Source organism: Pleurodeles waltl, chromosome 6 (assembly GCF_031143425.1).
Source record: "Pleurodeles waltl isolate 20211129_DDA chromosome 6, aPleWal1.hap1.20221129, whole genome shotgun sequence".
NCBI lineage: Eukaryota > Metazoa > Chordata > Amphibia > Caudata > Salamandridae > Pleurodeles > Pleurodeles waltl.
Window position 1 is genome coordinate 1708801013 of NC_090445.1, and position 18444 is coordinate 1708819456.

General features: G+C 47.4%; 1 protein-coding gene across 5 annotated transcripts in view; it reads left to right on the top strand.

The window, feature by feature from the left end:
- The window catches only part of B3GALT4 (beta-1,3-galactosyltransferase 4), a 150143-nt gene that overhangs the window by 109822 nt on the left and 21877 nt on the right, over positions 1 to 18444 (top strand). Inside the window, exon 1 of one of the 5 annotated variants that reach the window (XM_069241883.1) lies at positions 14464 to 14523. The exons of the other annotated variants lie outside the window; for them this stretch is intronic. The gene's annotated coding sequence lies outside the window, so the exon portion shown is untranslated. Of the gene's footprint in view, positions 1 to 14463; positions 14524 to 18444 lie in introns of those variants that run through there. 5 annotated transcript variants of the gene reach the window in all.

Sequence of the window (18444 nt, forward strand, 5' to 3'; positions counted from 1 at the left end):
AGGTGTTCTAAAATTGCCCAGTATCGTGTTCCAATGCTGAGCATTGTCTCTAGTTCCTAGGCCCCTGAGTGTTTCCCTTAGCAGTACTGTCCCTTCAGTTTCCGCCCACTTGATTAATGCATTTCTCCATCGATTTATCTGTGGGCCCTTCAGATCTTTCCAGTGTGAAGTTATTTCTCTCCTTGCTAGTATCAGAGGTAGGTCTATGAATCGGTTTGTGATTTTATGCTTGCTAGGGCGAGGGAAATCTCCTAAAACCGCCACCATGGCTGATCGGGATAATGTTCTGCCCGTGCAAGTGGAGAGTGCCTCAAATATCCCCGTCCAGTAGTCCCCCGATTAGTGGGCAACTCCAGAGCATGTATTGTATTGTATTGTAATCGTATTTATATAGCGCTTACTACCCCTGACGAGGCGTCGAAGCGCTTTTCGATGAGTAGCACGCTACTCCGGTACCCAACAAGAATTAGTGATGGATTAGTATAATTTAATAATGAGTACAGTTTTAGTATTATTATGAGTTAATTTGAGTTGCGGATATGAGAGTTTGTTAGTTAGATTGACTGGAGTAATGGAGGGATGGCGGAGGAAAGAAATCCAGAAGTGTTAATTGGGAGTTTATCCTTCATTTACTCAATCCAAAGGCGTGAGATGAATAAAAGGGGGGCGGAGGGGAAAGAGGATGTGGAAGGGTTAGGAAGAGCATAGTAGCAGGGTGAGATGAATGCAGGAGAATTTAGTAGGGTTGTGTGGGAGGTCACAGAGGTAGAGTGAGGTTTGGTGATGTGGAGGTGGAGGGAAGAGCTTAGGCAGAGATATTTAGGAGATGAAAGTGGTCGAAGGGATTTGGGATGAGTCAGAGTGAGAATGGAGGATAGTTTGATAGAGACATGACATAAGAGTGATGAGTAGATAAGTGTGATAAAAGGAGAGCAGAAATTCATAGATATCTAGTATAACAACCCAAAAAACCAGGAGCCATGCAATGATCCACAAACATGCCAGGCACAGAAACAACATATACACATACATACACATATATATATATATTTATACACACACACACACATGAATACACACACATATGCACATACAATACATTATTAGAATCATGGGTAAAAAATACTTAGACAGGTTTAAAAGAGTGTGTGTGTATTTTATTGTTATGACAGTAGCAATACATATTTTCCAAAGAAACTATAAATAAATAGAAATATACATATAATCTGAAAAAAATAATTATCCACATAGGCATATGCAGTTCATAGTTGTTTGAAAAAGGTGGTTATGAAGGAAAGAGCCAACTCTTGAGTAGTTTTCTGAAAACAAGAAAGTTATCTGTGGCTCTTATAGTTGGGGGTAATGAATTCCATAGTTTTGCTGCTTGGATGGAGAAGGATGTACCACCTACAGTCTTTTTCTTGTATGGTGGTGTTCTAAGGCGGGGTGCCAGTCTTGAGCGGAGGGTTCTTTGTTGGATGTATTTGGTAATTTTCTTTCTGATGAAAAGCGGTCCTGTTCCATGTATAGCTTTGTGGGTGATACAAAGCAGCTTGAAAGTGCATCTTCTGGCAACGGGTAACCAGTGTAGTGCTCTCAAGGCAGGGGAGATGTGGGCTTGCAGCTTTATATGTAGTAGTAGCCTGGCTGCGGAATTCTGGATACGTTGTAGTTTTTTCATAACAGATAGAGATGATCCATGGTAGAGGCTATTGGCACCTTGCACCTTGTGTGGAAATCCGAGGTGGGGGAAAATGCGTCGTAAAGTCTTTAAGGTGATGAAACTTGTGCGTGCTAATTTGTCTACTTGGGCATTCATAGTTAGTTTGGAATCCATGGTGATTCCTAGGTTTTTCACTTCCTTGGATAATTGAGGAGGTGGTCCGAGATCGTCAGGCCAGACGCACAGAGGGTCATAATGTTTCCAGTCACCACATATGAGTATTTCAGTTTTGGAGGTATTTAGTTTGAGATGGCTCCAGGTCATCCACTGATCAACGGCTCTGAGGCAACTGAAGATTTGTGAGTTTTCAATGTTTTTGGGGTCTTCTAATTGAAGTAGTATTTGTGTGTCATCTGCATAGTTGTAGCATGTGAGATGGAAATCATTGATCAGTTCTGGTAAAGATATCATGTAGATGTTAAAAAGCAAAGGTGAGATGATTGACCCTTGGGGGACCCCTGCTTTTGTGAGGTAGGGTTCGGATGAGAAGGGGGGCGAGTGGATGATATTCGATCTTTTTTGAAGATAGGAAGTAATCCAGTCGAGAGCAATCCCTTGTATGCCGGCTTCGTGGAGTCTTTGAGTTAGGGTGTCATGGTCAACCGTATCAAAGGCAGCCGAGAGTCCAAGAGAAGTAGTGCAGCAACTCCATTTCGGTCGACTGTGTTTTTAAGATCGTCCCAGATTGCCATGAGTGCCGATTCAGTGCTTCTTCCTGGGCGGAATCCAGTTTGGAAGTCTGAAAGTATAGAATTGTCTTCAATGAATTGTGACATCTGGGCAAATGCTGCTCTTTCTATCAATTTGCCCAGGAAAGGTCCATTTGTGATAGGTCTGTAGTTGTTGGGGTCTTGCGGGTCTAGATTTGTTTTCTTTAATAATGGTCGTATGTATGCCTTTTTCAGGTCTGTAGGAAAAGTTCCTGAAGTTAAAGAGTTGTTGATGATTCTTGTTACAGGTGTGGCAGCAGAAGTAGATAGCAGGATGTTCTTGAAGATTTGTGGTGGGCAAGGGTCAGAAGGGCAACCAGAAGGTCTGCTTGCTTTGACCAAATCCATAAATTCATCCTGGGATATTTGTTTGAAGGACTGTAGAGGTTGGGATGGTTTATTCTTAAAGGGTATTTTAGTAAAGGGGTTGGTGCTGATGGTTTTCTTCTGTTTTAAATAGGAGTCCAATGTGTCTGCCTTGGTTGTGTAGTGAGTTGCCAATTTGTTTGTGAAATCTTGAGTGGTGGGATGACTTCCTCCCATGCATGTGGGTTTTCGAAATTCATTGAGAATTTTGTAAAATTCCTTGGTTGTAGATTGAGCATTTAGAATTCTGTCTGAGTAGTATCTTTTTTTAGCTTTTTTGATTGATGATTTGTATATCCTGTTAAGTTTGTGTAGCTGCAGTTTGTCTTGACTGTTGTTTGTTTTGAGCCAGGTCCGCTGCAACTTTCTGATTTGTTGCTTTATCTTTTTAAGTTCTGTGTTTCTCCAAGGTGTTGGTTTTCTTTTGTCATGTTTAGTTTTTCTGAGTGGTATTAGGACATCAAAAGCTTCCTGTAGCCACTCATAAAGTTGTGGTACAGAATTGATTGTATCTAGATCTGTGTTTGCTGTTAGTTGTGTTTCTAAGTGATCCAAATTGAGTTTTCATGTGCAGCAACTCTGCTGCTAGTTCTGCACATCGAGGGCAGCTGGCATTTTCTACACCATAAATCTTTGATATCATATAGGGGGTTAGGTAAGCTCTGTGAAAGACATATATGTTTATTAATTTAAACCTGGCGTTTCTGGAAACTGTATATATGTGTGAGGTTATTCTGGTCCACTGTGTGTCATCTATTGTAACATCCAGCTCCCTCTGCCATTTGGTCTTAAGTTTATTTAAGCGAAGACATATGCTGGTTAGTAGGGATGTATATATCCCTGATATCAATCTCTCTTGGTCTCCTATATTGCATATTTGGTCACAGGTAGTATGTCTGGGGGGTTCTTCTAGTCCTGTGCTCCATTGTCTACGAAGAGTTCTGGCAATTGCGTTAAAGGTAAGGAAGAGCCCAGGTGGTAGCTGGAACATTTCCTGCAGTTCTGCATGAGTGCAAAGTTTCCCATTATTATATAGAGCCCCTATTGTGTCGATCTGAAGTGCCATGAATTGGGTGATACCCCTTATTACATGATTACCTGTGACGGTTCCTATACAGATCAGGGGGGCCTCTGGCGAGTACGGTGTTCTGGTGTGTGTTCGTTTTAGGTATTGTTCCCAGCAGTGACGCGATTCTTCCCATTCTATCGGAAGTGTTTTATTCTGTTTCTTGGGGTTTAGTAGAATGCCCAGAATTCTATCACGGGGGCAGTGGAGAGGGGTTCTCAGTGCTTCCCCCCCTGGGGGTGCTCTGATGAATCGCGCCAGCCATTGGAGTTGGCTCGCCCAATAGTATAATTCAAAGTCAGGAACAGCCAAACCACCCTCTGCTGTTGTTCTCTGAAGGGTGCGCAATGCTATCCTTTGTCTGTTGGTTCCCCATATAAACCCTGTAATCAAGGACGAAATTGTTTTAAATACCACCCTCAGTATTATGAGTGGGATGGTTGCGAAGTAATATAACACTCTAGGTAATACTATCATTTTAATAAGTGCAATTCTCCCAGTGACCGCTAGTGGAAATGTCTGCCAGAATACCATGCTGTTTTTGATACTCCTAATCGTGCTCTGAATGTTCCCTTCTAGTAAATCCTCAGCCGAGTGATAGATATTAACCCCTAAGTATTTGAATGTGGACGGGGACCACGGGAGACCCGATTGTCCATTGGTTCTTCGATACCCCTAGTAGCTGGAAAAATGGACAACTTCCCCTAGTTTATCCGGAGCCCAGATGCAGCCCCAAAGTTGTCTAACATTGTCATTGCTCCTGGTAGATCGGCCTCTGCGTTCCGGAGGAAGAGTAACATGTCATCCGCATAAAGAGCAATATGATGTGTCCAAGCATTGATTGTAATGCCTTCGTAGAACCTCTGGGACCTAGCTGAATGGGCGAGAGGCTCAACTGCCAACGCAAAGAGCAAAGGTGATAGCGGGCATCCCTGTCTTGTACCCCTACCTATGGCAAAGGAAGGGGATATTGTACGGCCAATGCGTACTCTCGCTGTGGGGTTTGTGTAGAGAAGCCTCGTCCATTTGACAAACCCTTCTCCTAGTCCTAGCTGCAACATCACTCGTTCTAGGTAGTCCCATCGTAGGCTATCAAAAGCCTTCTCAACATCTATCAAGATGATTACTGCTCTAGTTACGTCAGAGGGCAGGGCATTAAGGAGTGAAATCAATCGACGGATATTTTGGGCAGTGCTTCTCTTTGGGATGAATCCCGATTGGTCCTGATGGATTAATGAGGACATGTATGGTAGAAGTTTGTTAGCGAGTACCCTGCTTAGTATTTTATAATCTAAGTTCAACATTGATAGTGGGCGGTATGATCTAACTTCTGTGGGGGGTTTGGTGGGTTTCAGAAGGGGAATCATTATGGCCTCTGTAGTGGAAGGAGGCAAGCTGTTGTTATTCCATGCCTCTGCATATAAGATGCTGAGCTGGGAGGTTAATGAGTCCTGATACGTAAGATAGAATTCCAAAGGGGAGACCATCTGCTCCTGGTACCTTGCCTCTTGCCATACTCTGAATTGCAGTCTTTATTTCTGTAAGCGATATGGGAGTTGCCAGGGTTATTCTATCTTCCCCTTTCAATGCAGGGAGGTTGAGGTTCCCCAGATCTTGTAACTGAGCGTCGCTGAGTACTTCGGTGGGAGGGGCATATAGGTCTGAGTAATATTTAAGAAAGGTGGCATTGATCTCCTTTTGTCCATATACCTTAATACCCGGGGTGGTCTCCAACTCCACCACTATGGTTTGATGTTGGGGCGGTTTGGACAGCCAGGCCAGTAGGGCACCTGCTCTGTCGCCCTCTGTATGTTGCTTCTGCAAGAATTGCTTGTAATCGAAACGAGACAATCTAGTGTTAGTTTATATTATTCTAGCCCTTGTCTCTTCTAGTTGTGTTGAGAGGTTGGGTTGTGTTGGATGCTTACGTTCGAGTTCTCTAAGGGAGTTCTCGAGATCGCCTAGTTCTATCTCTAGCACCTTCCGTACTCCCACAGTTGTGCTAATACAATATCCCCTGATCACTGTTTTAAAGGATTCCCATTTGACAGATCTGGACGAGGCAGTTCCAGCATTGTTCTCGAAGAATTCTGTGATCTGCGTGCCCAGTTGGGCTCTAAAAGCCTCGTCTTCAAGTGACTCTTCTCTCAGACGCCAAGTGGGGATCAAAGGTCTCTCGCCGCACCAGGCCAAAGAAATCAATAAGGGATTATGATCTGAGATGGTGCGGCCAAGATACTCGGCGTTCGCCACCACAGATTGCACCTCTGGAGACGCCAAAAAGGTGTCCAGTCGTACATGCAGGTCGGGAACTGCTGAGTAGAAAGAGTATTCTCTTTTGGCGGGATTAAGTTTGCGCCAACAATCCGTTAGTTGCCAGTGTTTTTGCCACTGCTGGAAGTGCAGTGCTGTTTTATGGGTTACGGATTGTGACAATGGTGGGTGCGATCTATCCATTGCGGTATCCACTACACAATTAAAGTCTCCTCCTATTAACGTAGTGCTAGTGAGAAGTGTGCCCATGACCAGTGATAGTCTATCTAGGAATCTTCCCTGCTTGTGATTTGGGGCGTATAGTCCCGCAAGAGTTACCTCTCTCCCGTCCAATCTACCAGAAATCACTACGTAGCTCCCCTCAGTGTCGATCAAGGTATGAAGAATCTGTAATGGAACGCCTGGTCTGATCCATATCAACACTCCCCTCTCAAACGCTGAGTGGGTAGTGGCGAATATTTGTCCCCTCCAGCGCTTTTTCAAGGCCTTGATCTCCTGCTCTAACAAGTGAGTTTCTTGTAAGATAGCTATGTGCACTCCCCTTCGTTTAAGAAAACTGTGAACCTTGTACCTCTTGGACATGTTATTTAGGCCCCTGACATTCCATGTGATTATTTTGTATTCTGTGGTCATGATTTAAGGAGGGTTGGAGAGGCGGTCTACTAACACCGCTGTATTACTACTACTGGCCAAACCTATTGAGTTTCGTAATCTAAGGTGTGAACCGTTTGGGCTGCGAGATAGATGTGCCTGATAAACCCTGAAAACAACACAACTAAAATCAAACCCCCTTTGTAACTCCCTTTCCCCAGGACCGGTACCTACAACTCTCCCCGTCCAAACCATTACAACTATTGTAATCTTAATTATCAACCTATTGGAGGGAGGCGTGCCAGAGACCAAGAGGCAGCGCCCCGGACCTTTCCCCAGGCCCGAGCATGTATAATGTGCCGGTTAAGAAATGACATCCAGGTTCCTATCGCTCCATATTTACGGTTGGGTCCTAGTAATGTCCCTAAACAAATTGAGGTACCCCACAATTGTCAGCTCACTTATCAATTTGTTCTTTCAACGAGGTCAAATAATCTCGTCCGCCGTTCTTGGGGTGATCAAAGGCAAGCCGATGAGTGTCCTGGGAGGATATTGAGGAATGTTCGCAGTTTGAATCAACATCTGACGCAGCATCTGGGGTCCGGCGTGTATGGAAGTCTCCCCTGCTTAACGCTGCTGCAGTCTCCACCGCATCACGCATCTCCTGTTGCGACTGACGTTTCGATGGAGCCGCTTCTGTTGTCTTCTTCCGGGATCTGCTAGGTTTCTTCCCGGAGTTTCGGAATGTTCGTCGCGGGTTGCTCTGCAGTGGATGTTCAGCGATTCGAGCCATTCCATCGCTAGCTGAGGTGTGAGAAAAAAATGGGTCCTGTTATCGTATTCTACTCGGAGTTTTGCCGGAAAGAGCATGGCATATTTTATACCATGCTCATGCATGGCTCGTTTTACTGCGATGTAGGATGCCCTTTGTGCCTGTGTTTCTCTCGTAAAGTCTGTGAATATCATGACCTTTTGGCCATCCAATTGAATCTCTCCTTGCTGGCGGGATTGTGACAGTATGTAGTCTCTATCTTTGTGGTGGAGTAATCTAGCGATTATTGGCCGTGGCCTGACTCCCGGTGGGGGCGCTTCGCCAGGGATTCTGTGGGCTCGTTCCACCCAAAAAAATGGTGAAAAGCCCTCTAATGCTATCGTGTCTCTAAGCCACTGTTCCAGGGATATTTCTGTATTAGCGGTGGTGGTCTCCGCCCCCTCCGGGACCCCCACCAATCTGATGTTGTTCCGTCGGGCTCGGTTTTCGGCATCCTCTGTTCTTGCCTCCAATGTTTTCAGCCGGGTGGTCGGGTCTTTAATTTCTGAGGATGAGTCTTTGTGTGCCGCTAATACCCCTGTCAGTGTAGTCTCGTGCAAACCCACTGTTTCTTTTAATTTACGGTGGTCGTCTCACAAAAGGGAAAGATCTGCGGTGAAGTTATCGATATTACGCTCAAGCGCTTCTCGGGAATCTTTAATGGCCAGCAGCACAGTATCCAGAGTAGTTTCTTGTTGTTCGTATCCTGTTTGCAATTCTCTGGCGGGCGCTGGGGGTGGATTCTCAGTGTGCGAGGAGTCCTCCGATGGTGATTTGTCGTGTTTTTTGGGTTTTACCATTGTAATAGGTCTCAGGTTGGCGAGGGCCGTTCGTATTAATGGAAGGTGGTGTCGTTCGTCAGCATCGTCCAGCCCGTATGTTGTCTGTCTCTGTCCCGGTGCTCTCACGTGGCGAGTGCTATTAGAAGTTCACCGTTTTGAGCTGTTTGACCATGAGGGAGTTCTCTCATAATTATGCCCGCGTTGGTCGTCGGCATTGCATACTGTTCTGATAACAGGGGGGAGTTCTGTGCTGGAGTTCTTGTGCTCCCTTTTCCTGTGCGAGACCGCGGTCTCCGATTCCTCTCAATGTGCCAGTATTAGTTCTTGTCTCGGGAGGTGGTTTCTGTGTTTTCCCTGGTCTTTCGGCAGCTGGTATTCCTACTCACCGGAGCTGTCCCTCTCTCATTCGATGTTCCCAGCGCATCATTCCTTATCTGCACCTCTCTATTCCCTCCGAATTCGTAGATGTTCCGCTTCGTATTGTTGCTCTCGCCGTTGGTGGTGAAGGTGTTTGAGCCCCTTGCGCCCCTCAATGGATGTTGTGGAGGTCCTTACCTCCGCAGGACCTTCATATCCTCTCAGCCGAGGGCCGCGGTTACAACGGGTTCACTGCCCTGTCGCGGCTGTCATTTTGGGTCACGGCAGCCGTGACGTTGTCGGAGCGTTTTCCGGGTAGACTCTGCCCCAAGGTTGGACGCCGCGGTCCCTACTCGTGCTGCATATTCTCCAAACGCTTCTCTTCAATTTTTGAGATCTTCGGTTGTTATTATGGCAGGGATTAAGCTTGGGCCTGGATTGTGGCCTGAGGGCGCTGCACAACGCTGTATTCGCTGATGTTCCGCTTCGTACTTTTGCTCTCGCCGTTAGTGGCGAAGGTGTCTGAGCCCCTTGCGCCCTTCAATGGATGGTGTGGGGGTCCTCACCTCCACGGGACCTTCTTATCCTCTCAGCTGAGGGCCGCGGTTGTAGCGGGTTCACTGCTCTGTCGCTGCTGCCGCGAAGTTGTTGGGGGGAGTTTTTCGGGTAAACTCTGCCCCAAAGTGGATCGCCGTGGTCTCTACTTGTGCTGTATATTCTCCGATCACTTCTCTTCAGTTTTTAAGACCCCCGGTCGTTATTATGGCAGGATTTAAGCTTCAGGCCTGGAATGTGGTCCGAGAGCGCCGCTCTACGCGTGCAGCTCCATTGGTCCCAGGCCACGCCCCCCCACGACCCTCTTTACACTAGGGTCCACGACCCTCTTTACACTAGGGTCCACGTCCCTCCTTACGCTAGGGCCCACGACCCCCTTTACACTAGGGCCCACGACCCCCTTTACACTAGGGCCCACGACCCCCTTTACACTAGGGCCCACGACCCTCTTTACACTTGGGCCCACGACCCTCTTTACACTAGGGCCCACGTCCCTCCTTACACTTGGGCCCACGTCCCTCCTTACACTAGGGCCGATGTCCCTCCTTGCACTAGGGCCCATGTCCATCCTTGCACTAGGGCCCATGTCCATCCTTGCACTAGGGCCCATGTCCCTCCGTACACCAGGGTCCACGTCCCTCCGTACACCAGGGCCCACGTCCCTCCGTACACCAGGGCCCACGTCCCTCCGTACACCAGGGCCCACGTCCCTCCGTACACCAGGGCCCACGTCCCTCCTTACACTTGGGCCCACGTCCCTCCTTACACTAGGGCCCACTTCCTTCCTTGCACTAGGGCCCACGATGGCCCACGACCCTCTTTACACTAGGGTCCACGTCCCTCCGTACCCTAGGGCCCGCGACCCCCTTTATCCTAGGGCCCACGTCCCTCCTTACACTAGGGCCCACGACCCTCTTTACGCTAGGGCCCACGACCCTCTTTACGCTAGGGCCCACGACCCTCTTTACGCTAGGGCCCACGACCCTCTTTACGCTAGGGCCCACGACCCTCTTTACGCTAGGGCCCACGACCCTCTTTACGCTAGGGCCCACGACCCCCTTTACACTAGGGCCCACGTCCCTCCTTACACTAGGGCCCACGTCCCTCCTTACGCTAGGGCCCACGTCCCTCCTTACGCTAGGGCCCACGTCCCTCCTTACGCTAGGGCCCACGTCCCTCCTTACGCTAGGGCCCACGTCCCTCCTTACGCTAGGGCCCACGTCCCTCCTTACGCTATGACACATGACCCTCCTTGCGCTAGGGCTCATGTCCCTCCTTGCGCTAGGGCTCATGTCCCTCCTTGCGCTAGGGCTCATGTCCATCCTTGCACTAGGGCCCATGTCTCTCATTGCACTAGGGCCAATGTGCATCCTTGCACTAGGGCTCATGTCTCTGATTGGACTAGGGCCTATGTCCCTCCTTACACTAGGCCTATGTCTATCCTCGCACTAGTGCCCATGTCCTTCCTCGCACTAGGCCCCACGTCCCTCCTCATACTAAGGCCCATGTCCCTCCTTGCACTAGGGCTCATGTCCCTCCTTGCACTAGGGCTCATGTCCCTCCTTGCACTAGGGCCCATGTGCATCCTTGCACTAGGGCTCATGTCCCTCCTTGCACTAGGGCTCATGTCCCTCCTTGCACTAGGGCTCATGTCCCTCCTTGCACTAGGGCTCATGTCCCTCCTTGCACTAGGGCTCATGTCCCTCCTTGCACTAGGGCCCATGTGCATCCTTGCACTAGGGCTCATGTCTTTCATTGCACTAGTGCCCATGTGCATCCTTGCACTAGTGCCCATGTGAATTCTTGCACTAGGGCCCATGTCCATCCTTGCACTAGGGCCTGTCTCTCTTAAGGCACTAGGGCCCATGGTTCACTGACTCCCCCACTGGTTATGCGTACGGTCGGTAGGACACCATGCCTCCTCCTACATCCGATCACACATTCACAAGTAACACCCCATGCCTGCTTGTTCTGTGTGAGCCCCCGCTGTCATTAAATGGGGTGCATTATTCGAGAGTGGAGGTGGCATGCTCTTGTGAGTAGTGAACTGAGGCCCCCAGCACTGCAGGCGTGCCCTTCCCTCTCTTGTGGTGGCATAGCGCAGGTCTCAATGCACCCTAGGGCACTGGTGTGTCTCTGCACCCGTAGGGGCAGGACGGTGTGACGTGGTCCGCGTGTGAGCCTGAAAGTTATGGTGAAATCTCCTGTCGTCTCCTCTGGGCCCATTTTAGGAGCCTTTCCGCAGGTTTGTGTTCCACTGCGCTCAGTTAGGGGCCTGCATCAGTGGTGCACACTAGTGAGTGGTGCTTAGGGAAGGGGCACAGGATAGAGAAAGCTTCATCCCTTCTGTACACCTCCCTATAGCGCCTTGGAGCAAGATATGCACACAGTGCTGCTTTCGTGCAGTCTAGTGAATCTCCCTAGTCAATGGCAGGATGGAAGTTGGCATTAGTGAAGATGGTTGTGGTACCCCGGTTATTGAATCCCCTGCCCATCCCTCGTTCCTTCTTCAGACACGCCCCGTCTGATTTGGGAGCCGGGGCACTGCAAGGTAGCTCTTTATACTCCAAAACTACCAGTAAGTGCAGGCGGATTAGCCCTTCTGCAAATAGAGCGCTATTTTAGCTGCACCCGCTTCAATGGGTGGCTCGCTGGACATCTGGTCACCCGCCGCATGAGATGGGTTTTATCCGTAAAGACTTTAAGGAGAGCTTATTGAATGACTCATTGTTTCCTACTGACCATTCTATCCAACCCCACCTGGGGTCATCCCGCACATCTTTCTGTTGCCGTGCTAGAATCCGTAAACCGACTAACACAAAGAACCTATCCAACTCCACCCGGGGTCATCCCGCACATAATTCTCTTGCCTTGCTAGAATCCGTAAACCGACTAACACAAAGAACCTATCAAACTCCACCCGGGGTAATCCCGCACATCTTTCACTTGCAATGCTAGAATCCGTAAACCAACTAACATCCGTAAACCGACTAACACAAAGAACCTATCCAACTCCACATGGGGTCATCCCGCACATCATTCTCTTGCCTTGCTAGAATCTGTAAACCGACTAACATCCGTAAACCGACTACCACAAAGAACCTATCCAACTCCACCCAGGGTCATCCCACACATCTTTCTCTTGCCGTGCTAGAATCCGTAAACCGACTAACATCTGTAAACCGACTAACACAAAGAACTTATCCAACTCCACCCAGGGTCATCCCACACATCTTTCTCTTGCCGAGCTAGAATCCGTAAACCGACTAACACAAAGAACCTATCCAACTCCACCCGGGGTCATCCCGCACATCCTTCTCTTGCCTTGCTAGAACCCGTAAACCGACTAACACAAAGAACCTATCCAACTCCACCCGGGGTCATCCCACACATCTTTCTCTTGCCGTGCTAGAATCCGTAAACCGACTAACACAAAGAAACCGTATGCTCCTGCACAACCTTTGCTCAGCCTTCAGACTCTCACAGGGCAGCTCTGTCAGTGGTATGCTGCAGGCATCTTAAAAGTAGGGGATTTGTTTGTGGACGGCAACCTACTAGATTTCCAAACTCTTGTGGCAGACTACCATCTTCATCCTGGTCAACTCCTTACTTACGAAAACCTTAAATTATCATTAAAATGCCCTATTTCATGTCCACCATCTAGTACCAACCCCACGAGGTGTCTCAGATGCTCCACACATAGGGACTGGCTGCAAACAGATAAGACAGGTGTACAGACCTTTCCTGCAACATGGAGACCACTCAAGGCTTCTCGCTGTACTACCTGGGAGAATGACGAGGCCAAACTGGTTTAAAATACTGTACTGTCCTCCACAAAGAATCCTGAGGCTTCCACTTTAAATACATTCAGGTTAATATTCTGCGATACCTACACCTGCCGAAATTGATAAACTATAGCCGGGAGCTGCATGTCCTCCCAGTCTGCAGTTGGATGGCGATTTGCTTCATAAGCTTTGATCTTGCCCCACACTCCTTCCATATCGGCAGAGAGCTTTAGAGTTACTGTCGACCACAATGGGCTGGGTACTTAAAGTTCCCCAGAAGTGGTTCTATTGGGTGTATTCCCCCCTCCTAAGTTCAAGAAATCCTCTGCCAAGTTCCTCGAGATGACCCTTCTAGCAAAAATTAATATCACACTGCACTGGAAGGATTGACTTCCTGTCGACTATCGTACGTTAGACAAGGTCTCGATCTCTTGGTTTCAATATGAGAGCACCCCGTTACCAAGGGAGGAATGAGCAGACCCAAAAAAACATTCATTGCACAGACATGGGATATTTTGGTGGAGGACTTTCAAGACTGCATGAAGGATGATACTTTTCCCCCTGTAAACCACCCGACGCATACACTCTGTTTCTGTATAGTAGCTGTTCTTTCCACATTTGGAAACTACACAAGGCAGTGGTCCAAAGTCCCATCCCTGACACATTGTCATGATTTCCCCACTAGAGCACTTTCTTCTAAGCACCATCGGGTTCATTGCTCTGCTTCCCTGAGGTGATAGGGAGGGCATCGGTGACTGGGCAGGGGGTGTGGCGGGACAGTTTGTTATAGGTCAGTTTCTTATCCAGAAAAAAATTAAAACTTGTGTGCTAACTCTTCATAAATGTATGTAGCCAAGGACTGCTCTTCTGTAAATGTACGATGGAACCTGTTGCTACATACCTGTCCACCATCCTGCTCTGTACCCTCTTGGCAGACAACAATGACATCTTTTAAAAAAAACATACAGTAGTGTTTCAATATAGTACATTAGATCAAAATATTGCATTGATATTTATGCAGCTTCTCCAAATGGGCGGAGGAGCGTTGCCCCGCCCCGCTACAGGTGCAGCAAATGTAAAAACATAAAATAGTAATAAAATGGCTTTATTGCAATTTTATTCTTTCTTCTTCCAGCCCAAGCTCAGTGTGAGGGCGCGGTGGGGCCGTTGCTGCAGACTGGCAGCAGGAAGGAGCGGTGGCTGGCTAGAGCAGGTTAAAGTGCACGTCTCTTTGGCCGACTAACTTGCCATGGCCAGCCTGACATACACACTTTAAACCTCTCCAGCCCGAGCTGTCTGAGACAACCAGGAGGGTGGGGGGCGGCAGGGGGGCAGGAGAAGGTAGGGTACCCAGTGCCTGAAAGAGCGAATGCTGAGCGAATCCGCTCCTACCAATCCTGGTGCTTCTCTCATACTGCAGCATCAGAACAGCGTCTGGACTGGTTGGGGGAGCTAGCTCCAGGCCCCTGGAGAAGAACACCAGGATCGGAGGACATGGAGTGCGTAAGTAAATACTGTATTTTCAAAAAATATATTAACAATATAAACAGTAACTAACTTGATGACATATTACATCAAACATTTTAACTTTAAAACTTTGATGTACCACATATGCTAGCAATTTAGTAACTGTTTATTGCAGTTTATTTATTTTATTTTTGGTCAGCACCTGTTTGACCCACCGATAGGCACTGTGAGAAACCCGTGCTGCTTTCAGCCCCAGAGTTCTCAGTCAAGGCTCATTTTAAACACTGTTTATAACAAGCCACAACTGAGCGCTTTAGCACTGAGCCTAAAGGCATTACTGGTGTCTCTCAGTGCCAGTTTGCTCACCCAACCACTTTAAAATTGTCACCAGGCACAACCGCACTTATCTGAAGTGAAAGTTTCTAAACATGAACTTTAAAACTTTCATTAACCCTCCCTCTTGACAACACCACTACTGAACAAAGTGAGTCAATTGTCTGGTGTCACTTACGTCATGGCAAATATAATTGTTATAGACAGTGGAACATTAGAGGCTAATAAAACATACAAGTGCGTTCTTGGTTCACAGGCCATCTTAAACTGAATTACTAGAAAGTTCTCTCACTTTCAAGTAAATTAGACACACAAAGTATATTCATTTGACTGAGAACACACAATTTAGATATACAGGATATAAACCTGGAATTTTAACCCAGGGTTTTTTGATCACACATAGTGCACGTAAGCCACAGACTAGTTTTTTTTTATTTTTTAAATCTGTTTATTATGCAAGATATAGAAACTGACAATGCAATACAATTGTTTCAGAGGAGTATGCTGCTTCTTAGCTCATGTAGCTTCGTAGTCAACAAGAAGCTTTTAATGGTGTGCATTGAATAGAAAAAAGAACAGAGAAGAGAAAAAAGAAAAACTATATGTTATATAACTGTGGTCACTCTGGTTGTATTTTTTATGCATGTATACGTAATGGCGTTTCGAACATTGAAATTGTCGTCGGGGTGCGTGGGGGGAAGAGGTGCACAACTAATGTGGGTACGGACTTTAACCAAGGGTGCATGTTTTTGAGTGGGCCTGGCATATACGTATTAGTTTGGAGGAGTGTACGGCCAATCTGTCTTGGGGTATCTTGATAATTCCTTAGCTTATGTGTTAATTGGGTGTTCTAGTGTCAGCCCTATTGGTGAAGGGAGTGTAAGGAGTCATGGGGGGAACATGTCGTCTTTGGTTTCTATTTTAACCACGAAGCTGTCCCATATTTCGACTCCTTCTTGTGGCTGGCCCGTCTGTTGTACTTGTTTCAGTGTGTGGGCTTCTGCTTGTGTACGGTTGTATAGGTCGCGCAGCCAGGTTATGTAAGGAGGGGTTTGGGACGCCTTCCAGTGTATAGCAATCAAGCGTTTGTACGCTACAAACGCCAAATCTATGAATTTGTGTTGGTGTTTGTCACCTTTGGAGCAGTGGCGGGTTCCTAAGAGACACGATTCTGGGGAGGGGGTGAGTGCGTGGTCAGCGACTTCTGAGGTAGTTTCTGTGATTCTCTGCCAGCTTCCATTTATAGAGGAGCATTCCCAGACCATGTGGTAGAAATTAGCAGTGGGTGTGGCACATCTAGGACATTCCGACTTGGCACTAGGATAGATTCTGTTGATGCGGGCAGGGGATAAGTAAGTCTGATGAATATAGTTAAACTGAGTATCTCAGTCTAGTGTTTCGTGACACCGTTTTGACCGTGGCAAGAATGACTCCCTAGGTTTTTTTGGGAGATTGGAGCAGCTAGGGCGGTGTCCCAGCGAGATTTAGCTGGGGATAGGTCTGCGCGGGCGTTTGCTGTCAAAGATTTGTATATCATCGAGATAGTGCCCTTAGTGTTGCCTATTGTCAGGAGTATTGTGAGCAACCCGGATTCGTTAAGCTCGTTGTTACTGTTGCCCCATAGGTTACGTATCAGTTTGGTGATGGCCCCATACATTAAAAAAGCTCCAGTGTGCATTACTCCCACAGTCACCTGTTCCGCGAAAGTTGTTATATGAGAATTAGAGTATAGGTCACCCACATTTAAAGTTGTAGCTTCACGTATATCGTGGTGAAGTGATAGGTTCTGTATTTTCGGGACTTGGGATAAGGGTATTGTAGGTGAGTATGGGGGGTGGTTGGACTTGCCCTGGACATATATTTTCCAGCAAAATTTAGCAGCTTCCAATATTGGAGATCTATTGGATGGGGAAGGGAAGCCCGCTAATAGTGTTGTTAATATTGTTTGTGATGCTGTGTATTCATTCATTGCTACGCATTCTGGGGAGGCTGAATTATTGAACCATGAGGCTATCCATTGCAGTTGGGCCGCTGCATAGTATAATTCCAGGTTTGACATACCCAAACCACCTTCTACTTTTGGGTGTTGTGTAATAGCTAGCGATACCCTTCGTCTGTCTCTGCCCCATAGTAATTCAGTTAGGAGGGAATGTAGTTTATGGAAGAATGTGCGTGGTAATGTCAGTGGGAGGGCTGTGAAGTAGTAAAGAAAACGCAGTAGGATTAGCATTTGAGCTATGGCGGTACAGCCCATGGGGGATAGTGGGAGCGACGTCCAGAATGACAGGGAGCTCCGGGTGGATCTGAGCAAACAGTCCAGATTGCCCTCCTTTAGGTCTCTCATAGAGTGGTAAATCTGTACGCCTAAGTACTTGAAAGTTGAGGTAGCCCAGGGTAACTGATATTGGTGTAGACTACTGTGTTGCTCATTTGGTGTGTGGACTAGGGGGAAAATGCATGTTTTGGACCAATGTATATGTAATCCAGAGACCAGTGCAAAGCTATCTAATATTAGCATTATTTCTGTGATAGATGTTGGGTGCTGACATAGATAAATTAGGACATCGTCGGCGTATAGTGACACAATATGATGTTTGTCTGCTTCTGGTATGCCCCATTTGTGAGCGTCTTTACGGAGTCTGATTGCCAGTGGTTCCATGGCAATAGCAAATAATAGGGGAGACAGCGGACAGCCCTGCCGGGTGCCTCTGCCTATTGGAAGTTCCTCGGATATAATTTGACCAGTTTTGACTCGTGATATAGCGTCCTAATCCAATTTATGAAGCCGCGTTGGAACCCGAATGCTTCTAATGTTCAGTAGAGATAGTCCCAGCTGAGTGTATCAAAAGCTCTTTCTATGTCCAGGGACATGGCCACTGCTTCCTCCCCGATGGTGGCGTGCATTAAGCGAATTAGTCTTCTGATGTTTAGAAAAGTATTTCTGCCTGGTATGAACCCAGATTGATCTGGGTGTATTAGCTCTGGTAGGTAAGGGAGTAGTCTGTTTGCTAGGATCTTCCCTAGAAGTTTACAGTCAGAGTTAATGAGCGAGAGGGGTCTGTATGACCTGACGTCTAAGCGGTCACGACCTGGTTTTGGGAGCACGACTATTAGTGCTTCACGCATGGAGTCTGGGAGTTGCTTCCTGCTGTGGGCTTCATTAAACACCTCAAGGAGGGGTTGTAGTAAGTGATTAGGTTGCGATTTAAAATATTCCGCTGGCAATCCGTCAGGGCCAGGGGCCTTGTTGCTTGCCATTTGCGAAAGAGCCGTTCGTAGCTCTTCTATTGTGATAGGGCCGTCTAGCATTTCTGAGTTGCTTATTATGTGTGGATTTTGGGGAATCATTGTTAATAATGCAGATAACTGTTGTTCAGGAGGAGGATTAGAGGGTTGGTATAGAGTGCAATAATACGTATGGAAGGCTGTGTTAATTTCAACTTGGGTATTGACAACAAGGCCTGTGTGAAGTTTAATCGCACCTATAGGTGATGTCTGCATTGGCTGTCGGACCAGCCAAGCGAATAGTTTTCCGGATCTATCACCCTCTGTGTGTTGTCGCGCCTGGAAGTGTCTGTAATCATGTTTGCATAGTCTGGTGTTTGTTTCCTTGTAGCTTGCTCT